The following is a 10,713-nucleotide window of genomic DNA, read 5'->3' as shown; positions in this document are numbered from 1 at the left end:
ACACGACACATACATACATTTCCTGCATATACCTGCACTACAAATACATAGCATACATACAAATACATAGAGATAACAAGAGTTTCAGCTATTACGTACAAGTACAATACGATATGCGTATTCAACCACTCCCTCGTCCCCAGTTTTGACGTTTTCATTCCCAGCAAAGCCTTTGCTCTCCCACATCCTACCCTTATCCCCTAATATAGCCAACATCTTCACTCCCTCAACTCCAAGGGGCACAGACTTGAGTGTATCTGACGCACAACTGTTTTAGTTATCCATCACCAGATCTGGCTGGGTGACATTAAGTGCTATCAGGCCTCAGTCTCCTCTGCCAAAACCACCCACTACTCCAAGATCTGGAGAGCAAAGATAACCCCTGATTTCTTCACTATCAACCGTCTCCTTAAATCCCCTCCCCTACCTCCCACAACCTCACCTCCAACAACAACAGTGAAGAACTTATGGATCTCCGTAACATCACTCACCTCCACCCCTACCTCAAGCCACCATGTTCCGCTCACTTATCAGCCTTGTCCTTGCTGACCGGTATCCAATTTTAAATTCTCATCCTCACGTTTAATTTCCTTCATAGTTTTGTCCCTCCCTATCTCTGGAACCTCCTCCAGGCTTATTACCCCACCCCAAACTCTCAGTTTCTCCGACTCTGGCATTTTATGTCTTCTCCACCATTGGTGGCCTTCACCTGCCTAAGCCCCTCTGCCTCCCTGTCATCGTCCTCCTTTAAGTCCCTCGTAAAACCCACCTTTTTGATCAAGCTCAATGTCCTTTTATTTTTGATCACACCTCTGTGAAACACATTGGGATGTTTTTCTATGTTAAAAGCACTATATAAATGCAAGTTGTTGTTGTAGTCAATTACCTAAGGAGTTGCTCAGTGAGCTGATTTTTTTAAAATACAAGATGAGGACAGAGTTGGGAGAGACATCAGAAACTTACTTCACAGAGCCACCTACTGGCAAGAGCCCGCGACTATATTGTTACAAGCAAATGTTTACAAACAGGGTTTCTAAATGTTTGCATGGGCAGTTTTAATGTTAAATGTTGACATAAAAGCATGACCAAAAATCGTGATGGCAGGAACTGTATGCATACAGATGATTATTTCATAATATATAGATATATTTTATATGCATTATATATAAACATTTATATAGATACACATACAGAGACGCAGGCTAATAAACACACTACACAAATTTCATATGTACAAACACAGACATGGAAGGCTATTCTGATAATCCAGTATCATGCAAACTTACACCACACACACACACACACAGGGAGGGTTAGGCCTGAGTAGCACAGTGTTGTGTGCCATGTGTGGAAGGAGAAATTGATTCAGAAAAAGAGAGGGCCATACATGTACACACTTAAATGGGAAGAAGAGAGAAAGTTCAATTTGGCAATTGGGATACAGATTCATGAATGTAAGAATGGATTCATTGTCGACAGTAGAAGAATATGTCCTCACATCAAACACATAAAGAGATCAGAATAAGGCTGCATAAAATGTTTCTTTGGTTTAAAACTAGACAGGGATCTTATGAATGTCTAGTTGGACATAGAAGAAGACAAACTAACAAGTAGACAAATAAACAAACAAGCAATATCCTACACACATTTATCCTACACAAAACCCAGTATCAGTAGGGTAGCTGTGTGGCCAGGTCGCTCCCTATGCACTGTGGATTCTACCAATGAATTCTAACAGCTCCAGAAACTATTGTGTCACTTGTATCCTTTACCTGAGCCATAACTGCATCTGTGTTGAGTACAGTAGTGGTAACACAGGAGCCATCCTTAAAGATATGTCAACATCAGTCCCTCCATACAATACTTGATTACCTACAGTTCCCTTTTATCCACAATAAGCATCCACAATTTTTCAGTTTCTCTACTTTTAAATAATCTTCAGTCACTTGATATGAAAATAGGAACTACTGGTACCTACTAGATTTAGGAACTGCAATATACTAAAGGGTTTATTTGATCCTCTAAAAATAATAGCATGCAGAATTTATTAAAATAGAAATATGGTCAAATCTATGGTCTGCTTGTTGTCTACAGCAATGAATTGTAATGGCTTTAAGATTTAAAAGTCCTATGTTTTTCATAAACCCGCCTTTGGATTGATTACTGCTTGGGTTCCCACCTTTCCTCCAACAGTTGGGCCATCCTGAGGGCAGCTATATTTTAACATTGACTTTAGTGGTGCCTCCTCAGATTTGCCTATTGGCTTATATGGGATATATTATTGTTCTTGGACATACTAAAGGACACTAGATGGTCTATAGAGTGAATCTGTTCTGGTTATGTTATAAAAATTCAGAACCTTACATAAGAGTGCAAATTTCAGAGGAGCACTGGATCAAAGGAAATCAGCACACAAAAAAAACTTATAACACCCATTAGTATGGGAAAGACTTAAATGAAATGATTGCAAAGTGGGCTAGTTTTTTAACTAGCCCATTAGGATCAGGGTAAGGCAAAGAACGATCAAAGTTAACAGTTAAGAGTAAATGTTTACCTTGGATAAGGTAAACATTACGAGAGAGGAAGTACTAGAGGGACTGGAATCCTTGAAAGTTGATATGTCACCAGGACTGGATGGATTATTTCCTAGGCTATTGAAGGAAGCCAGGGAAGAAATAGCGGATGCTCTGAGGATCATTTTCCAATCCTCACTAGATACAAAGGAGGTACCGGAGGACTGGAAGGCTGCAAATGCTGGTAAAACGCTGGTAAGGCCACAGCTGGAGTATTGTGGGCAGTTCTGGTCACCACATTACAGGAAGGACGTAATTGCTCTGAGAAAGTGCAGATAAGATTTATAAGAATGTTGCCAGGGCTTGAAAATTGCAGCTACGAGGAGAGATTGGATAGGCTGGGCTTGTTCTCCTTGGAGCAGAGGAGGCTGAGGGTGACTTGATTGAGGTGTACAAAATTATGAGGGGCCCAGATAGAGTAGACAGGAAGTACCTGTTTCCCGTAGTGGAGAGTTCAAGAACTAGAGGATATAGATTTAAACTGACTGGCGGAAGGATTAGAGGGGACATGAGGAAAAACTTTTTTATCCAGAGGGTAGTGGGTGTATGGAATTCGCTGCCCAAATTGGTGGTAGGGGCAGGGACCCTCAGCTCTTTTAAAAAGTACCTGGACCTGCACCTAAAGTGCTGTAAGCTGCAGGGCTATGGACCGGGTGCTGGAAGGTGGGTTTAGAATGGGCATCTGATTGTTCTTCGAGCCGGCGCGGACACAATGGGCCGAATGGCCCCCTTCTGTGCTATATCTTTTCTATGGTTCTATAGTTCAACTGTCAGCTTATGTCAACAGCTGACATAATTGGAAGCTTGGGTGATTTTGCAAAAGACACAAAAGAATGATGGAAGCTGCAAAGTAATACTTAAAATTGAACAGTAAAACAGATTAAAGGGGAAATAATTAGAGTGGACTCAGCAGGTCAGACTGGATTACTGTAAAACAAATCATATGGGAGTATTGAAAGTGTAATCAGTGAGATTACAACACAGAAAGTGGCTATTCTGTCGATTGCACCTGCACCTGTACAAGCTTTTCACCCAGTGCTATCCACTGTAATGATATTTCTGTCGCACATGGTTATCTACCAATATGGAAATTCAGCTGACACAATAAGAAAATACATTATATTCTTAATCAGCATGGGAACAAAGAAACTCTTACGTTACACTGCCACTTTGCAGCAGCTGGCTGTCCTCTTTTATTTGCTATATTCATTGGTAAGGCAACTCCTATTTGTTATTTTGTTTACTTAATACCACTTTTGAATGTTCAAAATTTATCTTGAATTTCCCTGATTGTCCTGTATCATGAACTGGTCTAGAGTTTATGATTGAAGTCAATGTAGGGCCCAAACTTCCTGAGCTCCCCAGACTTAGCAATAAAAGTAGACATGAAAAAAGAGTAATAGAATGTCAAGAGAAAGCTACTGTGAACATTCCTGCCACTCCAAAAAAGAGTTAAAATGGCTATAAAGAAGTGAGAAAAAAAACAATTATAAAAATCATAAATCCATTTATAAAGAAGGAGTTTTTAATTTTGTTGTACATAACTCACAGCTGTCATTTAAATATTCCCATTTCTACAATCCCAATGCCATTCAATAGTAGCTTCCTCATATTGGGTGGGGGGTGGGGAGTGCTGCTGTGGAATTCCTCTGTCAACTACGTGTAACTAAATCATAAACCTGTCTATAAGGAATGAGTTTCCAATTTCTGGACCTTCTGCCAAATCATCCGAGTGATCTGGACAGGCTTGGCCTTGTCTGCTGATTTATTGTCACGCTTCCAGCCTTTGAAGGGGCCAGATTTTACTGAAAAAATAAGGGCGTCCGAACAACGCACACCATTATTAATTTGCAAATCGGCCAGCAGCTAGTAGCAAGGAAGAGATATTGCGAATCGTCACAGGTTGCTGACCGATTTGCACCGCTCTACCATTAACTTCGCAAAAAATCATTTCATGCTTAACCGCCCCGTTATTTTCATGAATTTGCTGTATTTGCACATTAATTGCCCATTAAACACGCCACAGAAAGTTAAGTCTAGTAATTAACAGCATAAGTACCCTTTTAAAGATATGATAATTGTTAATGACTGCCAATCAACCGCTCTGACCCAGAACGCGAACAATTATAAGTGTGAAGTCCCATTCCTTCAGGTTGTGAATTGTTTTAGGAGATTTTAAAAATATCAAATTTTAAATTTTTAACATTTTTTTCTTACTTTTCCTTTCTGTCTCTTTTCTCGCCCTCTCTTAATCAAATCTTTCTTTCCCTCTCTTTATTTCTCTTTCTGTACCTGATTTGACATTGAATTTACCCACTCTACTTCACCCTCCTTCTCAGTCCTTCCTCTGTTTAGTTCTCAATCCTTAAATCTCATTGGTTAAGGAGATACAGGGGTCGATTTTTGCAATGGTGGTGGGTTGGCAGTGGGGTGGTGGGGGGGGCGGAGGTGAAGGTGCGCGTGGCAAACCCGCATGAACAAAACTTTCCGTTTCCGACGCGATCGCATGTTGATTGCTGGTGATTAACGTCCTCTCCGGGTTTTGTGCCCAGCAGACAGCCTGATTGACAGACTGCCGTCAGGTGCTGCAACGTGAGGTGGGGGGGGCAGAAAGAGAGAGAGCGAGATGTCATCCGGCGCTGGAATGGAAGACTGAGGGGCGGAAGAGGGAAAGATCGGAGGGAGAGTGGAAGATTCGGGGAGAGAATGGAAGTTCGGGGGGAGAATGGAAGATCCGGGGGGGAGGGGGAAGATCCGGGGGGGGAGGGGGAAGATCCGGGGGGGGGGAGAGGGAAAGATGGGGGGGGTGAATGGAAGATCGGGGGGGGTGAATGGAAGATCGGGGGGGGGAAGAGGGGAAGATCGGGGGTGAGAGGAAGATTAGGGGAAGATCGGGAGGACATCGGGGGGTGTAGGGTAGGACATCAGGAGGACATCAGGGGGGGTGAAGAGTGGGTCATCAGGAGGACATCGGGGGGTGAAGAGTGGGACATCGGGAGGACATCGGGGGGGGGGGGGCGGTGAAGAAGTGGAGATCGGAGAGAAATACATCGGACATCGGAGCAGCGTGGAAAGGTAGGTCCATTTTGTGTTTTCGTTTCCATCTATAGTTTTTTATTTAATTTATTTAGTTTCTTGTTCCCTGATCCGGCCCTTCATGCCTGGTTTGACCAGGCGTGAATCAGAAACGGTGGGCAAGCCGCCGAGGTAAGTTAAAATTTGCTCTAACCACTTACTCTATCACAGGTAAAGTGCCTTAAGTACCTCAATGAGGTATATTTGGCTCTTTAACTATCATCCCGCTGATTTTAATTGCCGGCGGGACTTCCGTTTTTGGGTCGCCTGCGCATACACACTGGGAAACTTGAAAGTCGGCGGATTGGAGCCGGCTTCCGAACCCGAAAGGGATTTCTGCAATTTTCGGAGCTCCCCTGCCCCCAACGCACCCGTAATTGCCTCTTAAAATTGAGCCCACACTGTTTATCCCATTGTTCACCAAGGTCCTAGATGCCCTGTTGCCTTCGTTGCACCGTTACCAGCTTTCATGTCCAGCAACTTTGTGGGCAAAAATTTTTAAAACCTAAACTGGCCGATAAGTCTAACTAACGGGGCACACCACGAAATGCCCAGCTCCAGCTAAACCTTACCATTTGAATGTTAACGGGTTAATTTACCCCAGCATCACTGCTTCATTACACTTGCCAGCATGTGCAGGGCTTTTTCCCTAAAACAACTTTTTCTCTGTTGGCACTCAAACATTTTTTTCAACAATTGCACTCTCCAAAGCTGGAATGTTGAACTTTTCGACATTTATGCCAGTTAAGTGGCTAGTTAGCTGCTCGAGAAACATTGAAGAATGATTATTGCAGGTGTGTCATGATTTGTTGCTTTTTCATTGCCAGTAAAAAAAATTGCATTCTCAGAAATTGCATATTTGAAACCCGCATATTCCTGCAATTTCATTAACAGTTCATAAATTTTGGAGATAAACATGTTTTTAACATTAAGAGGATTGTTAGATTTCTAGATACTAAATGCTTCATATATATGCACAAACATACCTTGAGAATCTCCACGTGGGCAGAATATTTCATACAGCAGAGGTGGAAGAAGTGGAGCAGAGGAAATGGCAGCTCCTATAGTGTATCCCTGGAATGGGATTTTGAAAGTTGGGATATCTGTTAAGATGACAAATCAGGAACCCATCATTATACAGGGCTATGCCATTAAAATGGGCTCATCCTCTGGTTATCTGTTAAAAAGCTAAGCCATCTTTTCACACTTGCCTGCCATTGCCACAAGTTGCATTGACACACCTGTCTGATATGGCTATCAGTAACACATGATGAGTGATTTGAATTAAGTCACAAGTTTAACCCTAACATTTATGTGCTGCAATGGGAGGACAGGAAGATATGTATTTTTGTGGATCATATGATGTGTGATGAATTTCATTTTTGGAGTAAAATGTGAGTTGGAAATAATTTTCACAATGCAACTGGAAGGTGGATTGAGTTATCATGCCATTCTTTCACTGCTGGGATCTGGGTTCAAATCGTGCCAAAACTGTAATGGATGTAAACATCAATTCTACAGTGAGAAATCATAATATCAAAGCTTTACATTAATAACTGACAGAAAGCAATTCACTGGGAAGAATATGAGCCTTATTTATTTCCAAATTAAGATGATGCATCATAACCTTAACCATTAAGAATTGGTTATTAAACATAATGAATGAGAAGCTGTTATTTGTTGTCTGATTGCTAATTTAGCTTCAGAGCAAATGCTCAATTTGTGACATTTTGAATTTCATGGTCCTGATGTGAAATAATTAAATCAATGTTAAGTATTACCTTTTGAAATTTCTATATCCTTACATTAGAAACATTCAGTTCCTTGGTTTGATAGTCACGGAGAAGACTTCCTTTTTGAGTAAAGTGTAGCAAAATCATTTCTTTATGACTTACAATTTTGCTATACCTCATGCACAGAGAAATTCTTTTCCCTGTATCTGATTTATGCTGGGACAACTATTTGGTAATTAATGATGGCTGGAAAAGTTGTTAAAGCAGTGGAATCCTCAATAAAGACTGGGTCTACTTCTCACCATCAACAAGCAATCAGCAAAGCTTATATCTGCTTATTGATAGAATCATTTGTTGAAACAGGGCTGTTGGAGTTTCTTTAGCTCAAGGGAAGGTGTTGAAACCCTTCTACAATTGCTCCAAATCTTTCTTAACTTGATGAGACATCTGCCTTTTTTACAGTTGTCTCCAACTGCGCCCTACTGGTATCGACCTAATACACAAAAATAAAAGAAGAGATATTGAACCATTTGTAATGAGAAAACATATCACTAATGAAAGATTAAAGGGGCACATATTATAAAGATATAAGATCAATTACCTTACATTACTGGGACGCAATGCAGCTAAAAAAAACAAAGTCTTATTCATAGGCACTTCTGAAGCAATTTACTCTTCAGTGTAATGCTGTAGAAACAAATGGGGGAAAGACTAAGCTTCATTTTGAGTGATACTCCCTGTTAAAGTGAAGTAACTTCTATATATAGGCCTACTATTTTCACTGTTCTTTTGATAAATTAATGGCTAAAATTGGCCTGTATTGTACATGCCACTCTTCCATTTTTATAATCCATACAATTGTTTCCTCTTGCGCATCCCTGATTTTAATCACTGCACCATTGGCGGCCATGCTTTCAGCTGCCTAGGCCCTAAGCTCTAGAATTCTCTCCCTAAACCTTTCTGCCTCTCTACCTCTCCCTCCTCCTATAAGACCCTCCTTAAAACCTAGCTCTTTGACCAAGCTTTTGGTCACCTGTCCTAATATCTCCTTATGTGGCTCGGTGTCAAATTTTGTTTGGTAACATTCCTGTGAAGCGCGTTGGGTCTACGTTTTACTCTATTTTCTGACTGGGGAGAAGTATGCAGTAGGGTCCCCCAGGGATCAGTATTAGGACTATTGCTTTTCTTGTTATATATAAATGACATGTGTAAACAATTTTACAACACCAAGTTATAGTCCAGCAATTTTATTTTAAATTCACAAGCTTTCGGAGATTTTCTCCTTCCTCAGGCAAATGTTTTCTCCTTCCTCAGGCAAATGAGGAAGGAGAAAATCTCCGAAAGCTTGTGAATTTAAAATAAAATTGCTGGACTATAACTTGGTGTTGTAAAATTGTTTACAATTGTCAACCCCAGTCCATCACCGGCATCTCCACATCATAAATGACATGGACATGGACTTGGGTAAAGGGAATACAATTTCAAAGTTTGCGGATGATACAAAACTTGGCAACATAGTAAATAGTGAGGAGGATAATAGCAGACTTCAGGAGGACATAGACAGACTGGTAAAATGGGCAGACACATGGCAGATGCAATTTAATGCGGATAAGAGCAGGTGGGGAGAAATTGTTTCATCTGACAAGTGGGTCAGTGACCAGAGGTCATAGATTTAAAATAATTGGCAAAAGAACTAGAGGGGAAATGAGGAGAATTTTTTTTCACACAGAAGGTTGTTAAGATTTGGAATGCACTACCTGAAAGGGTGGAGGAAGCAGATTCCATAGGAACTTTCAAAAGGCAACTGGACATGTACTTGAAGAGGACTAATTTGCAGGGTTATGGGGAAAATGCTGGGGTGTGAGACTAAATTGGACTGCTCTTTCAAAGAGCTGACACAGGCACAATGAGCCGAATGACCTCCTTCTGAGCTGTAAGATTCTATGATTCTATTTTATGATTCTATATAAATGCAAGTTGTTGTTGTTTCTGCAATTAAACTATAGTGACTGTTACTGTTTTTATTATTTTTAAAAAAGGTTACTCATTCTTGTGGCCTCCCACTTTGCAACAATTGTTTATCTTCAATAATTCACAGTCAAATCTTTAATCACACCAATGATTTTTAAAATAGTTCTTAACTTAAGGTATGGACGTTCAACAATAGTGATACTTTTCATTTTCAACCGATTTTATTCAGTAAATGAATACAAAGGTTTGTACTGCTCTGACCTTTCAACATTGTCCCATATGCAATGGAACTTTCAAGCACAACCATAGATACCAACATTTATTGTTTGAAATGGTGTGTCATGAATCAGGTAATTTTTTTAAAGCAATAATTTACTGTTAAACCTGATAGAAATGTAAAATTAGCACCAATTCAATGTACATGGATCTGAAAAGGCCATCATAATTTGCTGGAGTGTATTCTGAAGCCATAAGTCATCCTACTTGAGAGGATGTGAGGAAACCCAATTATGGTAATAACTTATGACCTGTACATATTAGTTCCATATGTAGGTGATCCGAAACAATTCCAGTTTTATTTTGTTCTGCCCGAGCTGGTTTCCAGCTGGCTACTAATCAACTTAGAACTGCGGTAAATTGATTTGCACCACCTAAGAACATAAGAAATAGGAGCAGCAGTAGGCTGTATGGCCCCTCGAGCCTGCTCCGCCATTCAATAAGATCATGGCTGATCCTCGACCTCAACTCCACTTTCCCGCCCGTTCCCCATATCCCTAGATTCCCCTAGAGTCCAAAAATCTATCGATCTCAGCCTTGAATATACTCAATGACTGAGCATCCACAGCTCTCTAGGGTAAAGAATTCCAAAGATTCACAACCCTCTGAGTGAAGAAATTTCTCCTCATCTCAGTCCTAAATGGCCAACCACTTATCCTGAAACTACGCCCCCTAGTTCTAGACTCTCCAGCCAGGGGAAACAGCCATTCAGCATCTATTCTGTTAAGCCCTCTCAGAATCTTATATGTTTCAATGAGATCACCTCTCATTCTTCTAAATTCCAGAGAGTGTAGGCCCATTCTACTCAATCTCTCCTCATAGGACAACCCTCTCATCCCAGGAATCAATCTAGTTGACCTTCGTTGAACCGCCTCTACAGCAAGTATATCCTTCCTTAGGTAAGGAGACCAAAAATGTAAACAGTACTCCAGGTGTGGTCTCACCAAAGTCCTGTACAATTGAGTAAGACTTCCTTACTCTTGTACTCCAACCCCCTTGCAATAAAGGCCAATATGCCACTTGCCTTCCTAATTGCTTGCTGTACCTGCATGTTAACTTTCTGTGTTTTGTGTACAAGGACACCC

This window comes from Heptranchias perlo, chromosome 23 (genome assembly GCF_035084215.1).
Source record: "Heptranchias perlo isolate sHepPer1 chromosome 23, sHepPer1.hap1, whole genome shotgun sequence".
Taxonomy (NCBI): Eukaryota; Metazoa; Chordata; class Chondrichthyes; order Hexanchiformes; family Hexanchidae; genus Heptranchias; species Heptranchias perlo.
This window is presented reverse-complemented; position numbering follows the sequence as displayed.